The following is a 16410-nucleotide window of genomic DNA, read 5'->3' on the forward strand; positions in this document are numbered from 1 at the left end:
TATTCCACAACTGTATTGATGATGGCAATATTAATAATATCAGAATCAAAATCAACAAGGCTCCATGAAGCTCATTGGCCTCAGCTATTCGAATGAGATAAAAATGCCCTTATGAGTGCAACTAACCATGGACTATGTATATTTGTTTGTGCTTTACACTGTTTCTAAATAGAGTGGCCATTTACATGCCATGAAAATGAAGGATACAGGAGAGTACAGATTTGCATGAAACATTCATTTACTAGCTATTGATATAAATGCAAATCTAGACATCATTAAAGGTAAAGGTAAAGGGACCCCTGACCATTAGGTCCAATCGTGTCCGACTCTCGGGTTGTGGCGCTCATCTCGCGTTAATGGCCGAGGGAGCCGTTGTACATCTTCCGGGTCATGTGGCCAGCATGACAAAGCTGCTTCTGGCGAACCAGAGCTGTGCACAGAAATGCCGTTTACCTTCCCGCCGGAGCAGTACCTATTTATCTACTTGCACTTTGACGTGCTTTCGAACTGCTAAGTGGGCAAGAGCTGGGACAGAACAACGGGAGCTCACCCTGTCGCGGGGATTGGAACCACCGACCTTCTGATCAGCAAACCCTAGGCTCTATGGTTTAACCCACAGTGCCACCCGCATCCTTAGACATCATTACTATAAGAAATGTACATAACAAACCTCTCACCATACTGGGGAAGACTGGCCTGGTCCACCTGCTCAGTCTACTGCGCAAGTGCTAACTGTTAATGGGCAGCTTCAAGGCCCCTCTTGCTATCTTTTCTAGAGGTCCTTTATCTTTAAACTGAGCTTGGACCAGACAGCCCCTCATGAAGGCACCTTTAAACAGAAGGCTGCCTTCTATAAAGTGGGACACATTGCCACCATATTTCTAAATGTAAGAGAGCCACCAGCCTGCAGCATGCCCATAAATGCACTTTAGGTCTACTGCCAAGCATAAAACATCTCTCTCTCTCTCTTTTTCTCTTTCTAAAAGCACATGCATTTAAAAAATCACATGGATAACTTGAAGAGAATCTTTGTATTGTGTATGTATATGAGATCAACCATTATATTTTTGTGTGGATGGGCGATACCAACAATAAAATTTGGTACTGATATGAACTCTGCTTTATGCGCAAAAGCAGTGCATCAGTCCACTCGCTTTACCAGGTGTAAGCATTTTTCATCCAATTAGTGTCTTGAGGAAGAGAAACACATCACGTCCTCATATGCAGCCTTCATTATTCAAGAGCACAGGTCACTGCAAATGGTTAGACACATCAAAACCTAAACTGCCAGAATGTTATGCAAGCCTGGTTATTTGATAAGCAGAGGCTCTTGGATATTTTGGGGTTATAGAAAGGAGGTAGGAGATAGTTATTAAGAATTTTAACTGCTGCTCTGAGGATTGCTTCGTTTACCTGGGGTGTTGTTGGTTTTTATTAGACTTTTCTCCCCTTTCTTTCTGCCTCTGAAATAATTGCTTAATTGATTCGCATGATGGAACAGAGATTCACAGATCTGGTCACTGTGTTAGCAGTGGCAACTTCCCTCTCCTTTCAGGAGAAGGATGAGGCAGCTGTGGCCTTATAGGTGTTGTTGGGCTCCCAACTTTCATCAGCTCTAATGAGCATAGCCAATGGTCAGGGATGATGGGAGTTGTAGTTCAACAATATCAGAAGGTTCCCAGGTTCCCTGTCCTTAGAAACTGCCCCAGTACTCAGTGCCTAGCACAATATCCTACCCGTACCTCCAAGATTGGACTATCACCTGGTGTTGGCTTTGAGAGTGGGCCAAGGGAGAAGGATGTGATAGGATGAGCTAGGGATCTGACTCTTCCCCCTCCACAAGCTGCTTGTGTGCTCCACAGGTGTCAGAGGTGCCCAATACAAATATCACATCAGCGACAGCCACAACAATTGGCTACTCAGCAGAACCATGATTCATGGACCTTTGATGATGAAACAATGCACTGATTGCAGGTGTCAGTTGTGTGAAACACATACACAGGGGAAAAAATCAGAAGCGAATGGCCCATTTGTGATATAAGGTCCCCCCCTGGAAGCACCCCCAAAACTGAGCAATCAGTGTTGAACTCCTAGAACATATTGCTGTTCAATAGATTTAACCAGCCCCATTACCCCAAAGAGACTCCCGATGCTACGGTAGATGAACACAACATACAGAACTTGAGAAGAGCCTTTAACAATGTGCAAACCTGCAGCAGGTGGGGCTTGCAAAGTGATCCTTGGTATGAGCACCAGCGCTAAAAGCATGTCCTTGTTTTCACCTGTGAAGTGCTGGGGGGCACAGCTGCTGCTGCAGCAGCTGCTGTGCAAGTACAACAAAAGAGAGGGTGGGGGGCCCAAAACAAGATGATCTGCAGCTGTCATGCGGCTGCGGCTGAACAGAGAGCAAAGCCATCATTACTCTGTTAAAAGCTCTGCAGGTCTGATCACAGCAGCTCTCCCTCCCATCAAAACCCCACAAGCAGGCAGTTCTGTGCTGAGGGTGTCCACTATGCAAGGATCAAACTGCACTACACTACCTGAAACACCAATAGAGCACAGTAGGAACTCGCTGGATGCACACAACTTCCCAATTAATTAAAATAGAGACCCTGTAGTGAGCAGTTGATTTTACTGTATGTATATTATAACTCCTGTATTTGCTGGAAGCAGTGGGGCTCCCCACCCATTATTTGCTAATGGGGAATGGAAGGGAGAGAGATGTTGGGCTCGTGCCCTGCTTGCAGGCTTCCTAGGGGCATCTAGCTGACTATTATGAAAACAGGGAGACGGAATAGATGGGCCTTTGGGATCGATCCAGCATAACTCTTCCTATGTTCTTAGAACCCACAGGGGTGGACATTGGGCTCTCAAATTTCATAAACACCCTGTGTGACACCAAAATCCAGTGTGTCCCACCTCTCACCTTCCATTCTACAGCGTAGTTGTGACACCCCCAAGGCTCCACGCACAATACAACCGAACCGGTCATGCTCCCCTAAATCCTCCTCTGGCTCTGAAGGCCTGCCCAGAATGAAATAGGTAGCACTGTTGCCATGAAGAGCAGTGGGTTATTTTTCCTAATCCTTTAGTGTTTAGAATATGGAGAATATTTATGTGCTAACTCTTTACATAGCCAGAACATGTTCAGAATGTATGCACTACATAGGTCACATAGAATGTTCATGAACTTCCATGACAACACCTAAGCCAAACACTATCAGATGCCACAAATCCTCTGAACTCAATGTAATATGTGGAAAAACACCCATTCATGCTGGAGAAATATCAAATGCTTCCATTTGCAGCGGCCAAATTCATATTTGTGTGATACAGTGCTCATTATGCTTAAGTACATGATATCATGTTATCACCTCAGACAGAAGTCATAGATTAATTCAGAGAGTTTTACAGCAGAATCCAATATAGAATTTGTATTTGGGTGGTGCACTAAATTGTGACCATGCACATCCCAGCCAACAAGTTGCAACACTTAACTGAAAATTCGTTTGGAAAATTTCAGCTCAGGCTCAGATCACGCCGCAAACTGAACGTCCAAAAAATTCCACATCCACCATCCCTTATTAAAATTGCTTTGCAATCGTGAGCCCAGAAATGAGATGCTGTGATGTCACCATGCATGCATATTAATGTCACCATGCATGCATATTAATGTCACCACATACCAAATGTGCCACACACCCACACAGTCCTTTTACCAGCCAATATCTCTGTGGAGCAGAGGAGAGGAGCAGGAGCACTGGATGTGTGGCAGGCACTCTTGAGAATATGAAGCATGAATATATTCTGGAACTTTGCACAAAAAGAGTCTATTGTAAAATTTTGGATTGCTTTTCCGGTACCCATAAATATTGACCTCTGCATGAGCTGCAAAAGCCGACATATCAGAAAGGCAAATAATGCATTGTGGTTTTCAAGATGATTAAAACTAGGCATGAGCCAAACTGGTATACATGTATGCATTTTGTAAACATTTTTCCCACATGGAAAATATGCCCATCATACTTGTGGAGATTGTTCCCCAACACACTTTCAGGTGACATGTTCATCTCAGCAACAGCCCTTCGTTTTGAGCCTCTTTGCAGCTCTGGCTCCATTTTTGTTTGATAAATAGCGCTTTTTTTAACCATAGTAAGTGCCTTCAGGATGCAGCATGTTTTGGATACATGGCAACATCACAAAGGGCAAGTGAGCTATCACCGAGTGAGGACAAGTCCTCTTCCAGAATCATGCCCTCACTCTGAATTAGTTCAAGAATTTTGTATAAACATAGTAAAGTGGTAGAACACATGCTTTTTTTGAGGGGTCACTTACAGTTGCAGATATTCATGTTTTCCATGATTCTCTGCCCTTATGGGAGCGATACAGAAAGGCATGTCACCACTAACATAAGTTAACCCTTTCAGCACCTGTCATGCGCACAGGGGCAATAACACTCAATTTTTCTGCATTAGTTTCATATCTATATTGCCTGGACTTCAGTAAGTATTCCAGGTTCAAATGAGGCTTCAAAACACTCATTTGGTGTTAGCCCTTAAAAACAAAAGTCCATCTGAAAAATAGGTACCATAGAGTATGCTGTAATGATTTCAGCAGCAATCTGTGTACAACAGCAAACAGTGTGGTAGGGCTTTGCCACTCACCTGTCCTCTGACTGAGTTGCTGCGGCACACCAGGAGGGGAGGGATGCAGTGGCAGCGAGTTCAGCATGGTGCAAATGGGCCAGCAGGAGTGCCAGATTGTCTCTGCCATTGCATTTGCACCATGCTGATCTCACCCTGCCCCCTCTTTATCCAGGTGTCTTTCTCTGTGGTGTGAGGGTCAACCAGATGTAGGACGAGGTGAGGTTCCTGCTGGGCTCAAGGCGAAGTGGGGTTCAGGCTAGACTCAGGCAAAGACAGTGCTCTGAAGCTTCCCCAGCAATGAAAACCTGAAACTGAGCCCTTAAATAATAATAGCAGCAGGTGCAGCCTGACTCTTACCACCACCTGTGCCACAAGATGCTGCTTGGCTTCAAGCCGCACATCCCTCTCCAGAGGCCTGCTATTGCAGTGGAGCAGGAGAAGCTCAGGCTTTCTAGGGTCTTCTACAGTGGAGTCATTAGAGCCAGAGGATAGCAATGCCATATCCTCAAGTGGGACGGGACATACTGGCTCTACAGTTCTTCCAGTAGCATTACTTCTGGAGCTGGCCCTCCATGCCTTTCCCCTTCAGGTTCAGAGTCCTTGTCTCCATCACCTGAAGAATAATTTGACTTGCCATCCTGCAGTAACTCAGCTGGGTGGAAATCAGATGAGCAGCACAGCACCACCCCACCACCCACCATTGTCTGTGTAGCAACTCAGTTATCAGGAGCACAGCCCTAAGGCCCAATGGTAAAACAATGGTACAGGTGTCACAAAAGCAGAGGTACTTGTTGTATGAAATAAAACTTGCTGTTCAGGCACTGTCATGGATAAACATGGACCGAATTTCATTTTTTTCAGCACTATATTAGGGCAAGCTGAACTATGGAAGCGCATTAACCTAATGGCATCTGCCAAAGGCTTGAACAAAACTAACAGCATCTGCAAATCAAATAGAGAGAATTGTAGGAGATAAATGTCATCAAGCACATGAGAAGTTTTGGCTGAATCCAAGGCAAAAAGGCATCCCAATCCCCTCCCCCCAAAAATCTAATTAAAGATGCAATGCTGAATACAACTGCATGGATATGAAGCCACTGGAGTAATTGGAAAGTACATGAATGTCTGTTTACTGAGCAGTGGTTTGAAATTCTAAACCCTAAACTGATCTAGACAGGATTGTGCAGTACAGAATACAGGTTCTTCTGAACTGCACCATATCAGACTCCTGTATGGGTATCACACGTTTGACGCTTTCTTCACACACAAAAATTCTCTGCCTGCATACCATAAACTAATGTTTCAGAGAGAAGCTCTCTAAGCTAGCCTGAGTCCATAGTTGTCCATGCGCAGGAAGGTGTTTGTGTAAAAGAGAATTCAGGCATGATTCTATCTCATTCTGATGCAGTTGAGCCTAAGAAAAACTGCATGATGTTACATTTCTTTATTAGTCAATGGACTTTCCTTCCTAAACTGGTCTTCATAGGGATTTGTTAATCTTTTAATTTGCAACAGGACTCTGTTGTTCTTGCTGCTAAAACAGGTTAACACAACCACCCCACTGAAAGCCTTTCCCTTGTTTATTTTCTGAAGTGTCCACAAAGAGCACACCATTACATCCATTTCTTTCCCTCTAAATATAAGGTCCTTTACCTCCAGATCACCAACTCTGCTTTTGTACAGTCTCAAGTACCACTACTTAGTTCTGAAGCAGCCCTTAAATCACAAACCTCTCATACCTCTATTTACTAGATGGTGAAGGATCAGGTTGTTAGTACTGGAGAGATCCATGACCAGGTCCACTTGTGGTGTACAAGATAATCTGGGGTATAGAAGGGAGGAGGAACTAAGATTAGGCTGACCCCCTCCCAATTTCACCACCCCATTTACTGGTGGTGAAATTGGGGTTGTTTTGGAGAATGCCTAGAGTGTGAGTAAAAGGGCAGTGGCTTCTCAGTGGCAACAGAACTGACACTCTTCCATAAGCTCAGTGTGTGAGACAGAAAGGTGGGTACTCTTTCATGGAAATAAGCTTTTAAATGTTTGTGGCCCATAAACATCTACTGAGTCATGTAAAAACCCTTGTTTCTTAACCATAAGTCTTTGGTTGCTGTTGGGTTTCATTCAATGCTGCCCGGGGCTCTTTAGAAATAAGATAACAAGAAGGAAGGAAGGAAGGAAGGAAGGAAGGAAGGAAGGAAGGAAGGAAGGAAGGGTCTCAGGAGAAAATCCTTCATATGCAACAGAGGAGACTGGCTGGATTAACAGCACCCTTTTCCTATTAGCTGGCTTGGGAAAGATCAGACCAATTCATCCATCTCCAAGCACCCAGAGTTTGCTTTCTATATCAAGGGGAAGTGCTGTAGGTCAGTGATAGAGCATCTGCTTTGCATGCAGAAAGTCCAAGATTCAATCCCCAGCATCTCCAAGCTGGGTTGGGAAACCCTGTCTGAAGCCCCGGAGAGCTGTTTCCAGTCAATGTATGTAAACAAAACTGAGCTAGATGGACCAATGGTCCAATTCTTAGGCAGCTTCCTGTGTTCCTATGGACAGCAGACCAACAGTTTGTTGGACAAATGGAAAATAATATGATAATATAATATAATATAATATAATATAATAAATATAATATAATATAATATAATATAGAAGCAATAAATATACAATTAAAATCATTTGAATATGTTGTGCCCACCATTCACAGTTACTTTTTCATGCAGACACACTGCAGACCACCCCATTGAAGCTCGTGGACCACTGATCGTCTGCAGACCACAGCTTGGGAGCCTCTGGTTCAGACAATGGGGAGGGCAACTCCTGCTGCTCATAACAAACGAGATCCCCTGGAGTCCGAGCCATTCAGGTCTTTATATGCAATCCATTTGAATAGTCAGCAACCTATTTGGCAGTCGCTGAAGCCACTAAAACATTATGTCAGTGTAGATTTCATTCCGCAACTCTTACTCACTCTAATATGTGGAGTAGCTCTCTGGCATGCACACAACAACTATCTCTGATGGCTTCGTGCCAGCAAAATGCTCTCGTATACAAAGGAGACTGTGCTATTTCAACCCAGAAGAACACATTAATGGCATAGTGCTACCCAAAGGGAATTAAAGAAGGAGAAGAAACCATATTCTTTTCCATTGACTGTGCAACAAGTGATCACACTAGGTGGTACTTGGAATGAGGCAGATGCTTCAGTAAGAAGTGTTTTCACACTTCAGTAAGAAGTGTTTTCGGAATTAAGTGTTTAGTGGTCGTTGGGTATTTTTTACCTGTGCGCACACAAAACGTGTGAATTTGTTCTAAAATAATGACATGGTGCTGTAAAGGACATGTACCATGATTGGCTCACAATCCCTGCTACTCACACATGCCTTTAAAAACACAGAGAGGTCTTCCGTTGTAGCTGCTGATCCAAGGTAAAATGTCAGAAGTGCTATGGAGCCCACCGGTCATGGTGGGTGGTGCTCACTAGACCTGTCGGGGCTCCTAGGGTGCCATGAGGGCATGGCCAATGAGCAGTCACAGTGGTGTGGCCAAGTTGCTCCTGTTTCCTCCCCACCCTCTTTCCTGGCAAACCTACTGAGGACACTTCAGCATTGCAATTTTACAAATAGCACCTTACTAAGCTAAAAAGTTGACTTTGGTTCAGAAGGGGTCCCTGCTGTCATAGGTGCTTCTCTGCTGGGCCTCGCCTGCTCCGATTCGCTCCCTATCCTTCTCCTTTGTCAAGAAACTGCGGGAAATTAAACATTGCAGTTTTGTTAATACTTGTTACAGGTGGGTAGCCGTGTTGGTCTGCCATAGTCAAAACAAAATCGAAAATTCTTTCTAGTAGCACCTTAGAGACCAACTGAGTTTGTTCCTGGTATGAGCACACGAAAGCTCATACCAGGAACAAACTCAGTTGGTCTCTAAGGTGCTACTAGAAAGAATTTTCGATTTTGTTAATACTTAGCATTTAAGTGTCTGACCTTGGTTCAGAAGCGGTCCCTGCTCTCACAGTTTCTAGTGTGTTTGTTTTTAGCAGATGTGGAAACAAGTTAGCTAACGTATGTTTCCAGAAAACAGATTTCACCATTCTTTACACTTAATGGGCTGGGCTATGCAACATATATATATATATATATATATATATATATATATATATATATATATATATATACATACACACACACACATACATACACACACACATACACACACACACATACAGTGGTGCCCCGCTAGACGAAAATAATTCGTCCTGCGAAAATTTTCGTCTAGCGGGTTTTTCGTCTAGCGAAGCAGCAATGACAGCCGCGCTCCGCTAAACGGAAAAAAGACGAAAATTTTTCGTCTTGCGAAGCAGCCCCATAGACTTTTTCATCTAGCGGGGCAGCTTCCGCTAGACGAATGCCATTCGTCTAGCGAGTTTTTCGTCTAGCGAGGTATTCGTCTAGCGGGGCACCACTGTATATATATATATTCTGTTGGGGCAATATAGGGGCAACCATCATTTATTTTATTTTCTTGTAGGTGGCGAGTGGCATTGATTATGTAGCCAAAACTGCACCACTCAATGCACTAGAGGGTAAAATCAGCAGGCTTGAGGGAGGCCCAAGGTTTGAAGCAGTGCAAAAATCTTCAGGGGGAAAAGCAGCCCAGTAGAGACAGAGTATGCTCTGCAGCTATCAAATACTAACTCAAATGCAGTGGGAAGTGGAGACATAGAAATAAAGTAGGGAGAAGGAATGGAATGGTCAGAATAAGTAGCAGCTGGTGGGGCAACCCAGACAGGGCTGTGTTGCTGACCTTGCTTTCTAATGTCAGGTGTTGCCAGGGATTGGACTCAAGAGGGTGAAATAGATGAGGAATGGTGATCACTCACACACACACACACCTGACGCTGCAGGAGAAGAACAGGGTTTACAGCATGGGTTTGAGGGGGTTGAGGAAGGTCACAGCTCAGAGACAGGCAAACAAAAGAGTTGGGAAGTGTTAGAAGAAGCGGAGGGGAATTGCTACAGGGCAGCCAACTGAAACGTCACTGGAGAGAATTTCTGATCCCCCTTCTCCCAGGACTCGGTGTTCATTAAGGGTGCAGGAAAAACGGAATCAGAGACATTTGGCCACAAGCAGCCACTGTAAAGGGAGATGCTGTTGCGAGGGGGGAGGAGCCCAGTTTGGAGCAACACCATTGTTAAGGCTTGTTGCGTTCTTTTGTCTATCGCTATTAGGATTGAATAAAAGGTAAAGGTAAAGGGACCCCTGACCATCAGGTCCAGTCGTGTCCGACTCTGGGGTTGTGGCACTCATCTCGCTCTATAGGCCGAGGGAGCCGGCGTTTGTCCGCAGACAGCTTCCGGGTCATGTGGCCAGCATGACAAAGCCGCTTCTGGCGAACCAGAGCAGCGCACGGAAACGCCGTTTACCTTCCCGCCGGAGCAGTACCTATTTATCTACTTGCACTTTGACGTGCTTTCTAACTGCTAGGTTGGCAGGAGCTGGGACCGAGCAACGGGAGCTCACCCCGTGGCAGGGATTCGAACCGCCGACCTTCTGATCGGCAAGCCCTAGACTCTGTGGTTTAACCCACAGCGCCACCTGGGTCCCTTAGGATAGAATAAAACTCATTAAAAAGGACTCTGCTTTGTTTTCTCTGCTCTTGCTGCAACCGGGGGAGGAAAAGCTTTCACAAAGCCTTGACAGGTGTCATGGCTAAATCCTAAGGGGTAGGGGGGGGCAAGGCAGTGGGGAGCTCAGCCAATCCACCACATTCACTGTTGCACCCACATTGCCCCAAGCTCAATGCTGCTTCCCCTCTCTCCCTCTTAGCAACTAACAATGATGTGTGGCACGGGGAAACTAAGTCTGCCCAAGGCGAACTGCGCCACCAGCCATGACTCTTTGAAATCCAGAACAGAGACTTAGCGCTGAAACATTTTATCTATGTATTGGATTTAAAGCATTTTATCCCAATTTTTGTCCAAAAAAGAGAGACTTGTAAACTTGAAGGATAAGATAGTCAGGCTCACAGTCTAAATGACAGAAAGGAAAAGGAGACTGGGAGCAGGTAGGGAGAAAGTTAATTAAGGCAATATTTCTTAGTTATAAAATTATTGTACTGACCAGCTGGAATTGAAAGACATCAAGGATTTTCTTGCAAGTCCCATATGCGTATGTTTATAGGATATTGTTTTTTACAGGGAAAATGCAAGCTTTCTGCAAACTCTTTTTCATCGCTCTGAGCTTGCATAACTATGCCGACATTTTGCTGAGCCAACACTGAGGATCCTGTTTCTCTTTATATCATGATTTGAGTGCCAAGTGATTCATGCTGGCTCAGTTTTCAAGCCGGTCAAACTTCTGAAAACACAGTTCAAAAGGTGTGCTTTATCCCATGTCTCTGCTCCTTAATCCCAGTATCTCATAACCTCTCATCAGTATGTAATGTTTATTAACTTGACACTTTGCTGGCAGCAACGGGACAAAAGCATACTTTCAAATTAATTTTCTAATTATTTATTCACCAAGAAATGGATATTTTGACAACAATGATGTCTGAGTGCCAGCTGGAGCATTTGTTTAAGAGCAAGATCCATGAGCTGGACGTCCCTGATTTATTTAGGGACCAGCTGAGCCATGAACTCACTGGGATGACCCTTGGTCATCCATCATCAGGCCCCATCAGCAACATGGTGATAATAACCCTAGTCCACCTTAACTTGGGACTTCTCTGGGTGACCTGTTTATTGAGCACTCCTTCTGATTTTCTTGCAGAAAGCTTATGCAGAGTGTCATCAAGTGGCTGGTTGTAGAGGAATAGTGGGAGGCACCAGCTGGGGAGTCCCCAGGGAACCCCAGGGTACTGACACCAACACCCGGGGGTCCTGGCACTTACAATATTTTTGCTGTGGGTGCCCAGCCCCCAGCCCTGCCACTGCTATGTGCCACTGCCACGTGTCACCCGCTGCTGTGAAACATATGCTTCCTAATATTTAGAGTTTCAGCCCAATGTAAAGCATTTCTGTATGTTATCTTCACTAATATACGCACATTTATGCACACTTTACCCTAGCATATGCCTTTCTGTACACATTACTTGGCTTGAGAACTGCATTGCAAAATTCAGAGAAGTGTGGATTTTGAAAGATGCCCATGTTTAAATGTGTATATTGTTTTGGAAAGCGTAACTCAGGTAGAGCCAGGGTTTTTGATCAGCCGGAACACACCAGAACACGGTTCCGGCACATCTCCCCAGCCATGCCTCCGGCTCACGAGAAGTTTCTCCCTGGAGTGCAGAGGACATCCTCTGTGGGCTCTGGAGAGGGTCTACTCATGAGCCAGAGGTGCAGCGGGGCTTTAATGAGGCTCTTCAGCTTCCCAGGCTAACAGCTGAGGTGTGGGAAGAAGTCCTCCCTGCATATCAGCCCTGGTGGGGTCAGGCCTAGACTGCAGGTGCTATAGATTTCCCTCATAAGTTCCTCCACACAGAGGGGAGCCTGGCTTAATGGGGATTTCTTCTCTTGCATCGAGAATCTATCCACATGTATGTCTGCACTCCTGTAGACATTCAAAAAGACGATTGGAATAAAAATTTAAAAAAGCAAGACTCCTCCTTAATAATCCTCCTCCGCAATTAAACTCTCTAGCCAGAAACTTGGGAAAATGACAGCCAAGAAAGGAAACCTTTATGCTTCTAAGTAACTATCTGTATTTAGCATTCAAGGTAATGTTTGTAATTTCTGGTAATATATCCCATGGGTATATAATTGGCTTTTTTCTCAAGTGATTCATTTCACTTCAGTGCAAAGTTATTTTCTTCGTGTTCCAAACTAAGAGGTATAAAAGTTTGGTGACAAGCAGGTTATTTAAAAAAGACAAGGCAGCTAGAACAAGAAGCAATTGTGTAGTAGATAAGTTCTCTGGTCAAAATGAACTGCATTTTGGAGATGGGGGGCGGGAATCAAGATTTGGGTTTTGTTTTTGTTTTTTTAATTCAGAAAAAGCTTTAAAGAAGGTGGAGCCAGAGACAGAAGGATCAGAATGGCTACCATGAAAGCTCCAGGCTCAGAGAGGAAGGTCACCTCAGAGAGAAGATATCAACTGTTGAGTCATATCACTTTCACATGTGTCACTTCCATGCCATTTTGCATTAATTGCTTTCATTTCAAAATGTATGAAATTCCTATTTAAATATGCATTTTAACCTATATTCTCAGAAAATTAGCATTTCTGAAATATTTTGTCAGAAAACATGCATATTCTAAATGCACATAGTGTCCCAAATCAGTATTTTGTCCAGATCAACATTCCCCCAATCTCCTGTGGCATACAAATAATAAATTGGCATACAAATAATAAATTATTATTATTATTATTATTGTCTTATTATAAACAGTAGTTGTGAATGTTTATTTTAATGTTTCAACTGAATTGCTTTATTTGAGTTTTTATTATGCATCTTTCTATTTTTTTATTTTTTGTAGCTGGTTTTTATACTTGTTGACCACTTAGAAGCCACTTTGGTAGTTGTGGCATATTAATTAATTAATTACACCCCTCTCTCTTGTTTCTTACCCTTTTTGGTTTTTTGTAGGTGCCGTTGAGCCAAGAACTTAATCGCACAGGAAGAACATAGGATGCTGCTTTATACTGAGTCCACCTAGCTCAGCTTTGTCTACATTGACTGACAGGAGCTCTCCAGGGTTTCAAGTAGAAGTCTCTCCAAGTCCTACCTGGAGATGCCAAGGGAGATGCCAGGGACTTTCTGCATGCAGAGCAAATGCTCCACCACTGAGCTACGGTCCTTATTTCCCCAAATTCAGAGAAATGTGAAATACAAATGATAACTGTGTTGTCATTTAGACATTAGTCTAAGAGCTGCTGATCAGATGTGTTTGCACTGGAATCCACAAAGAGCAAATTGCTCCAGCATTCCAACCTCAAAGTACCCATTGATGGGGGACAACAACAGGAGAGAGTTATTGCCTTTATGGCCAACTCCTGGGCTTCCCAAATGCCTCTGCTTTCCAATGGAAATAGGATCCATCAGGGCTCTTCCATTGTTCTCAGGAAGACTGAACTAGAAATTTCACTGAATGTTCAGATGCTGCCAAAAATGGCAACCCACCACAATGACTAAACTATTCTCTTGTCCATGTCTAACCTAAAGCACTCAGTGTTCTCAAGCAGTTTCCCATCCAAGTACCAATCAGGCCGGATCCGACTTAGCTTCTGAGATCAGACATGCTCAGGATGTTATGGCTGCAGGAGTTTGGTACATCCAGTTTTAACAGCCAGGCAAGTAAACCCTGCTTGTGTTTCAAGGTAATATGCCAGTGCCTTTGTTACAGGTCCTCCAAGTTTCTCATTCCAAGTTACTGCTGGACTGAAATAGCATGCAGAATATTATTTTACCAGAAACATTATGTATACCACCATTCTGGGAAATTAAGGTACATGCAGTGCTTTGCAAGCTTCTTACAGGTCAAGTGGACCCATAATTCCTACATTTCCCTGGGCGTATTCTAGCATTAAACTGGGACAAATGGACCTAGTCTTCATGCACATGCAAACTAAAATGCTTTTTTATGGCTTTTGAGTGCTTCTTTTATACTCATAATATTTTTTTTCTAGCAAGCTTTCAAGGGACAAGAAAAACCCATAATGAGAAGCTATGGGCTGGGTGTTGCTGAACGATTTGTACTGCACACGCTCTCATTAATTTACCTTTAGGCTCACAGAATGAGCGCTTTGCATATGGAAAAAGAAAACATGCTTGCCAAGTATTTTATTGGGGTGGGGTGGGGGAGACAAAGTCTATTTCACTTTGTTAGTGCATGTAAATACTTTCCTCTTTCAGCCAACAGATACACGTCAGAAATCTTTAACTATATGCTTCCAGAGTATTTTCAACAAGAATTTAACCATAAGGCATAGGAGAAGAAAAGTACGGATTTGCATAGACAGTTCTATGCCCCCCCATGTCTGAATTACTTTTGGGAGGCACTTGTGAGCAACTCTAATCTTTATGCATCTGCAGTGTTACTAAAATGTTCTTAGTTCATATAGCCTTTTGCAGTTTCTTAGTGGTTACTATCTGTATTCCTACTATAGCAGGGGTGATGTGGTGCAGAGAGAATGAAGGTACATCACAATTAGTTCCTTTTCCTGTGACATCTTTGGTTTTCAAGCATGGTTGAATACTTTAAACTGGGAAGCTAAATTTTTAATGAAGTACGCATTTTTTTAATAGCCAACATTAAGTACTTTTAAGTCCCATTGATCTGAATTGGAGAGAATTAGACATATGCTTATATCTTCCATTGACTTAGAGGTACTTGATTTGGGACACATTTTGCCCTTTGCCTTATATTTAAAAACTTATATATAATACACTTAGGATACACCTGGGGAAATATCTGGATATATGGTAACCATTTCCTGCTCTATAGTAATTTTAAGGGGATATGGTTACAATATACTGTAGTGATTTGATATTTTGTAGTTGACATGTTGTTTAAAGTTCCTGGCACTTATAATCCTTTATGCTGCAAAAGTAAAGAGGAAAGAAAACATTTCTATTATCTATAGCAGTGATGGTCAAACTTGGCTCTCCAGCTGTTTTTGGACTACAACTCCCATCATCCCTAGCTAACAGAACCAGTGGTAAGAGATGATGGGAATTGTAGACCCAAAACACCTGGAGGGCCAAGTTTGGCCACCACTGATCTATAGTGAACTTGGCCATTCATGAATTTATAGTATTGCTGGACTATTGTACAAATTTGTACAATATTTGAAGCTTATTATTATTATTATTCATGAGAACCATGCACAGGACTTAGCTAGACTTGCCAACTTACATAACCACAGCAACTATCATATGAAGAATATATTACAAATGTTGAAGAATGAAGACCTAGAGAAGGGCTGTGTCTTAGTAACATAACACATGCATTGCATGAAAAATAACTCAAGTTCAAACCGCATCATTTTCATATAGTGCTGGGAAAACTCCTGCCTGTAAATTCAGAGGGCTACTGCCATTGTTGACAGTACTGAGCTAAATGACCTGACTTGGTATAAGGCAAATCCCTATGTTCCTAAGTTATTAGGTCTCATCTGCAATAGAAAAAGGGGTAAATAAAATATTTGAATGCACAATTATGGCCAAATTGAGTCATTATGTAAGAACTCATGACAACCACGGGGCTACCTTAGAAGAGTTTCCAGAACTTTTCATGTGGTCCAGAATTCAACTGCAAAGATCTTGGTGGACTCACTTCCCTGGGACCAATTTGTATGTTTGCCCATTTGCTTCTAAGCACAATTCACACTGCTAATGATATTCTTTTAAAAGCCCTAAATGGCTTAGGTCATTAGAATATCTTAGGGATGACTTCCCATTCTATCTTGCCTTCTCCCTAACATCAGGAGGAGTGGCCTTTTTATGAGTCCCACCAAGTGTTGAGGCATGGCTGGGGTGAGACAAGAGAAAGGGACTTCTCAGATTATGGAGCACCTTGCTACTTCCATCACTGTTTATTCCTAAGCCCCTTTCATGACTGAATCAAAGAAAGCAGCACATGATCACTGGGAGCTGGGACACATTGCTGACAACACACCCCTAACTTCCACACATGTGAGAAGCTCAGACTGTCCACACCCTTGTTAGCCGCCCCATGCCCACTAATCACAAGGAAGTTCTAGAGAGTGCAATAGTGCACTTCAGGTCTTCACCTGGTGCCTACAAAGCCTCTGGGCTCCCCAC

The 16410-nt window shown here is 43.3% G+C and overlaps 1 protein-coding gene across 1 annotated transcript in view; it reads right to left on the bottom strand.

The window, feature by feature from the left end:
• The window catches only part of BANK1 (B cell scaffold protein with ankyrin repeats 1), a 165129-nt gene that overhangs the window by 131086 nt on the left and 17633 nt on the right, over positions 1 to 16410 (bottom strand). The gene's annotated exons all lie outside the window — the stretch shown is intronic.

This window comes from Lacerta agilis, chromosome 9 (genome assembly GCF_009819535.1).
Source record: "Lacerta agilis isolate rLacAgi1 chromosome 9, rLacAgi1.pri, whole genome shotgun sequence".
NCBI lineage: Eukaryota > Metazoa > Chordata > Lepidosauria > Squamata > Lacertidae > Lacerta > Lacerta agilis.